Source organism: Cupressus sempervirens, chromosome 5 (genome assembly GCF_028749045.1).
Source record: "Cupressus sempervirens isolate cs-2001-9-10 chromosome 5, ASM2874904v1, whole genome shotgun sequence".
NCBI classification, from domain to species: Eukaryota; Viridiplantae; Streptophyta; class Pinopsida; order Cupressales; family Cupressaceae; genus Cupressus; species Cupressus sempervirens.
The window spans coordinates 526,553,986-526,560,791 of NC_143122.1; positions in this window are offsets into that span (position 1 = coordinate 526,553,986).

Sequence of the window (6,806 nt, forward strand, 5' to 3'; positions counted from 1 at the left end):
TTCAATTCAGTTTATAAAATATCTCTCACATGCAGAAAAATGAACAAGTTAAACTAAAAATTGTAAAAAAGTTAAATTGAACATAATAAAAATATAATAAACCGTGCAAATTTGATGCATTTAAGAAGAGAATACTTATACAAAATGAAACCAAAACATGCCAGACAAGTTGAGTATTGGCCCTTCCAGTTTGTTATTTGATAGTTGCCCGACAATGGCACATTCAAAATGCACTTATGAGAAAAGACCTAGAATGAATGAAATTGATTAAATAATGAAGGTATGTTAGTTTGAGCTTCACTTGGTTTTAAGAATACTTTAATATTCTCTACTTAATAAGGCCAACCACATGAAGTTAGAAGCTCATCTGGCCTCACCCCCCACCTCCCTCCCACCTCCCCCTAACATCAATCTAAATTTCTCATTAACATCCAATTACATACTTCATTCATTCATTCATCCATTTATGAGCTATAGCATTCAATCAATACAATCACATAACATGCATTAATATGATATAAAATTTATTAATACTAAACACTAATCAAGACTTCATTAACACATAATAATATTCATTAGCATGACATAAAATATAATATTAATATACAACATTCATAGATAATTACTTAAAACAACATTCTTTCATTATCCAACAAAGTTTATCTAACAAGGTTTATCAAAGAGATTTTTTTTTAAATCATTTCTTTTTTTTCTTTTTCTTAGATTTCTTAAGGAAAATACTAATAGGAGCATCAATATCATCCTCATTCTCCTCCTCTTGTGGCTTTAATGTCAAATTATGATGTTTCCTCCTGCTTTGAGGAGCATGAAGCTACTGCACTAAATGGGGGTTTGCTGAAATAACAAGTAAATGGGTTGAATTCACATACTTTTTTTTTTTTTTTACTATTACAAGTATTTCATTAACCAACAAAACATAACATGCATTTTCCTTTACCTAACAATGCTACATCATGTACAGTAACATTTTAATTGGCCGCCACCTTAAAATGTTAAACACTTCGAACATGCTTCACTCATTCACTACGATGTTCAACATGCTCTAAAATATTCAAAAAAGGGTTACACAACCAATTGCAATTGGAGATGTTTAATTATATTAATAATTACATAATTTATTTCTAATAGAAGATTAATACCTCCACCACTGTGATGCATATCATGGCCTTCATCACATGCAGGTTCTGTGAAAGGATTTAAAGGCTGCAGTGAAATGTCATGCACATTGTTATCATTGTTTGATATATTAAACATAAATAGTCAATTTATGTTGGAAATTAACACCAAACTAGAAATTTCTCAACTATTCAATTTGATTTACTTTTCATTTGATCAATTTACCCATGTCTCATCTGGTGCACCAGATTCTTTGGTATGGATTTTAGATTCTTGGCGTAGGTGTCCAGCCACGGCTTTATAACCTTCCCTTCAAGGTAATTTTTTATTTTCATCCATGGGCTCTGCATTGAATTTTTTGCCTTGTATGTTTTGCTTAATATTGTCAATTTTACATGTATGATTTGATTAAAAAAAATTATTTGCAACCTTATATAAAAAAATTGATATAAAATTTCATTGCTTCTACTTACAAGTCGAGAGTCAAGTTTTGCATAGCCACCAAAGCAAAGTTTGTGTTGGCCAACCTTTTGTACCCTTGCTCTTGTAGTTTATGATGTATCTTACAATCTATGAAAAGTTTTAAACATGTTAGATTATATATTTACAAAGATCACTAATTAGTGCATGAATACATTTTACTTAATACTATCATAACATGCCTTCTTTCGTCCTCTTCTAGTTTAATTCCTTTATCATGCAACATTTTCTCTTTTGCATCTTCCATTATTTTATTCACTCCATCACTGGAATCATAGGAGGACACTTGCAGTTTGGGTTATCCTTTATAGCCCTTCTATATTGGTCCCTTATAGTCTTTATATGTTTGGATGCTCTTTTAAGAAGTAGGGCATTGTTAAAAAAAAAATTTTCAAAGAGGTTTGCTAAAGATTTAATGAGCCAATTTTTTAATTCAGGACCCTATTCATTTCACCTTTTTTGAAAAAAACAAAATTGTTAGATACATAAATTTTATATAGTACAATAAATGGAAGAAAAGAAAAATATTGTACCAATGATATGAAGCTACCCACCTTTTACGTATTGTGGGCCCAAATAGCTTCAATGCCATTTCAAAAAGAGTATCATAAAAAACATCATTTCCTATAGAAAAATATCATGGGATTATCAGTCCAAAATGATTTATGTATAAGTAAACTACAATTACAATGTAAATAATAACAATTTTAAAGCACTCAGAAGCTTTGGTACTTTTAACAAAAACATAGGTTTCTTGTTCAACAACAATGACCCCACAAACAAACTAGTATTAGTAACACAAGTTGATATAGGAAATGGTTCAGCTTTAGTAGTACTGGTCTATGTTTTTGTATCAATTGTAGGTGTATATATTAGTGCACAAAATAGGTCCATGAGTAAAAAATGAACCCAAGAAAAATAAATCAATGCATGATTAGCACATAAAAAAATATAGCAAAACAAGGTTTTACCAGTTGTAGTTAGTATAGACAAAGATGTCTGCATGCTCCTTGTTGTTGACAATGCAATTGGCAATATCAGAGTGGTGATCGAAGGAGGTATTCACACTTCATCATGAGCTAAAGAATATATTGTTAGCAAATACATTTGCAATGAATAAAGAACAAATGGGGTACTGGAAGCATCCCAAACATAAGTTGAGTCAATACTACATGCAAAGGTTTAATTAATGGTTAAAGGTTTAAGGGTTATTTACATGAACACTATGTGTTACAACCCTCACCATGTCAACTATGTTTCACAGGTGTCAAAAATTCCTATAAGAAGAACACGTCAAATTTTAGATCATATTTCATCTTTGGACTACAAACTGGACATGTAAATTTTCCCTTTGTCTAAAAACCTAAAAGATCATGTATAGTTATCATGCACAACATAAACATACAAAAATAATGTGTAAGCACTATAACATACCAAAAATATGTGACCTTAACAATATAACATACCCCAAAAATGAGTTAGTGCAGGGACATCATGTATTATCCATACAAGCATTGCATGGAATTGAAGTTGTCTTTGGTCTATTGGTCTAGAGATGTCATACATAGTGACCCCATTCTATAACTTCAAAAAATCATCAAATGAGAGGCTCAATATACACACTCATATCTTTAACTTGGTACTTACCCAGCTGAATAAATACAAATATTACATAATTATTATGACCATTTTGATGTGGTGTTTATAATTTAATTTAGATAACTATTAAATGAAAAAAATACCTGGTACAATTGTTGAAAACATTATATGCTCCCTCTTTATGGACATCCAAGGATGAATGTTATTGTAAATAACAAAAGTAGGCCACACTGAGTAAATAGATCTCATATCTCCAAATGGATTGACACCGTCCATTGTGAATTAAAGCTTGAGATTACGAGGTTTTTTTTTAACATGTGGCCAAGTTTTTATTTTCTTAAAAAGCACAACCATTTGTAGGCATTCACATAATGCCATCTTGACTTCTATTGCATGCATGGTAATCCATAAATTGTGCCAAGCTAGTGCACCTAAATAATCATTCAAGACATAGAATAATGGGAATGTACTGAAGAACCTTGTGAGACACCTTTTTTTATATATAATCTAACTGATATCTACTAATATGACAATTAGGGCATTCTATTGCAAATTAATGTTGTTTATCATATAGAATGTGATCATTGGGACATGCATGTATTGTTTGATACTTCATTCCAATTTGTTTCATAATTGTAGATAATTATTGGTACAAATGAGGTAGAATGTTTGATGCTCATTACAAAAGCTCACCTATCGACCTACAACAACAAATTTTATTTGTTAATATAATGAATAGAAATGGTATGATAACATTGAAGATGGCAAAAATGACATACCTTAGCATACATGACATTGCTACATTAGATTACCATTCATAACCTTCAAGTTCACCAACAACACTATAGAGGAGAGAAGAGTTGTTTGAGAGCCTTGGTATAGGGGCTCATATGCCTTCTCAAGTATAGGTATATCAAGACCATCTTCATCATCATCATTAGATGTGCTAGTACCATCATCGCGACCATCTTGATCAGCTGTGCCAATACCATCTTCTTCAATCATGTCCTCTGGCACATTATCAGCTTCACCAATACCATCATCTTCAATTGTGTTCTTTGCCATAGGGTCATCTTCTTCCATGGGAGCGTTATCCACAACTTGGATAATATCACCTACATGTTCCTCTAGTTGGAAATCCACATTCACCTATCAACAAAAATTGTGCCCCCCTTCAACCTGACCATGTTGCCTATAGTAAATTTGGGCTATTGTGATTAGATTTTTTTGATTCTTTAAGCCCTTACACTTTTTGTAAGGGCAATTAAATTTATCATCTTTTCTTCAAAAATAAGACCACAATCTAGTAATTGTCTCATTATTTTATTCTAGGTTATTATTACTAGGTGTGGTCTTTCTTCACAGGAAAATATTCAAGTTATAAATATACAAAATATAAACATACAAGCATTAGTAGTATCTTGTATATAATGAGAAATAATAAAATATTAGAAGATTATATAAGATTTACAAATATACAAACAAATCATGCTCACAAGATTAGGCCAACCAATCTGCACATTCCTTTCCAAATCATCTTTCCTAATAGTTTTCCTCCACCATAATTTGAACTTAGTATTTTAATGTGATTAAGGTTCTTAAGTTCATAATTGGTTAGAATATAAAGTTGGAAAAAGTTGGTCAAAAAACTTTTGTATTTTGAAAAAGTTGCATTTGACAACTTTGACAACTTTTTACAATATTGAACCACCTTTCATTTTTCAGTTATTGGGTCTATACAGAAGGTTGTCTATTAGAATCAAGAAGAGCACTGTGTATAATGTGTACATATGTATTTTGGGGTGCTTAAGTGTTGGTTTTCTATTTTTCCAAGAAAAAAATGAAGTTTGGTGAAGTGGATTTATGAGACAAAATCAAGATTGCTAGAGAACTAAGTTGCCAGTTCGAATTTGGGTACTAATTCAGGTTTGAAATTCCTTCAAATTTTTTGGGGTTGGGTTTGAATTTTTTTTGGGTTCGTTCGTAGAAGAATATATGTCAACATTAATAATCAACCACCATTGATCAAATATCATCAAAAACCATGAAAAAAATCATCATTCTATTGTTGCAAACTAGAAGCACAAAAAGTAATGCTATAGGTCTATTTAAGGCCAAGGTTGTCATTGTTTCCATATTGTAAGTTTCCCACATTAAATATTATATTGGATAGTTCAAATAAAGGAAATTTGGACCAGACTAGATGAAGCCAAGAAAGCATGCTTCGAATCCAGAATTATCCATAGTAAAGATATCTTTAGATTTTTTTCAATCCATAGTTTTATATACATGTTATGATGTTTGATACCTTAAAGTGCAAGACAATCTCCATGTTCAAAACTATCTTTTTGATCTTACCAAACTTGTATAACCAATGATAACATGCTCCAAAAGTATAACTAATGATGCTTTTGATTAAGAAATAAGTAGGTTTTGAAGAGAACCAAAACTCTTTTTAACAAAATAATGTTTACAAAGATAGACATATTAAAGACAAAAACCAAAAGCTAGCAAAAAGATAATAAGAAATTAGTAACAAGACATTAAACTAGATAAAAACTAGTTAAGATCCTTGAGAGCCTTTGCTAGCTCTACCTTCAATTGAGTTACATTGAGAGCTATCTTCTTAAAAAACCTAAATGTCTTACTTTGTGGCTTTCTTCTTCAAAGTGGCTCTAATACTTTTTAGAAGCACTAGTATTATCCTCTTGCACCTTATCTATTGAATCCACATCAACCACCACCCCCTTATGATGAAGGCCTTCAAGTATTCCAACCATTGTATTGATACTTTCTACTCTTAACCCATTGCTCCATTAACTAGTTTTTCAACTCAGGAGATACATGAGAGACTACATAGGGATCTAAGAATGGAATCTTCTAGCAATTTCCTTAATGTAAAAATTTTTATTACTTCCATCCCATTCCAACAGTTCTTATGAAAAACACATGTAGAGAAACATCATAACAGGTTAGAGGAAAATAGAACTTAAAGGCCAAATGTTCCTAAAGATGACATTTTTAGAGAGGTTCAAACTAAAATATATGATAAATTCTAGGCAATCACACTTGAGGAAGGCAAAAATAGTACACAAAGCTAGTGTGTTAGTCTTGTTAGATTGGGATCTAGTAGATGCAATTGCATTTGATGTAGTAAGGAGAAGCATGAGGCTTCATGCTCTTGATTCAAAGGAAGTTGACACTATATAAAAGGGATCTTATTATAGTAAAGATTATGCCACTTTTTCTATATGGTCTCTCACCCTTTCTAGTAGAAGAGAAAAAATTAGAAATGTTAATTCTACCTTTAGAGGAAGTGTCACATTTCTCAGTGTTGGTGATACAATAGATGTAGAGGTTGTAGGAAAAAAAAATTGCAATAATATCATTTTTCTTATATTGTGGAAACAAAGGAGCACCAATAAATTGAAGAATTAAAGTTGAGAGATCAACACTTATTCAAAGAGTATAACACTAAGACAAAGCTATGTGTAAATCTAGAGACTCAAGTAAAACTACTTTTGCACATGATGGGATTGAATGTGATCATGATGCAATTGGAGCTTCTAGGGCCTTATTATACCACATGA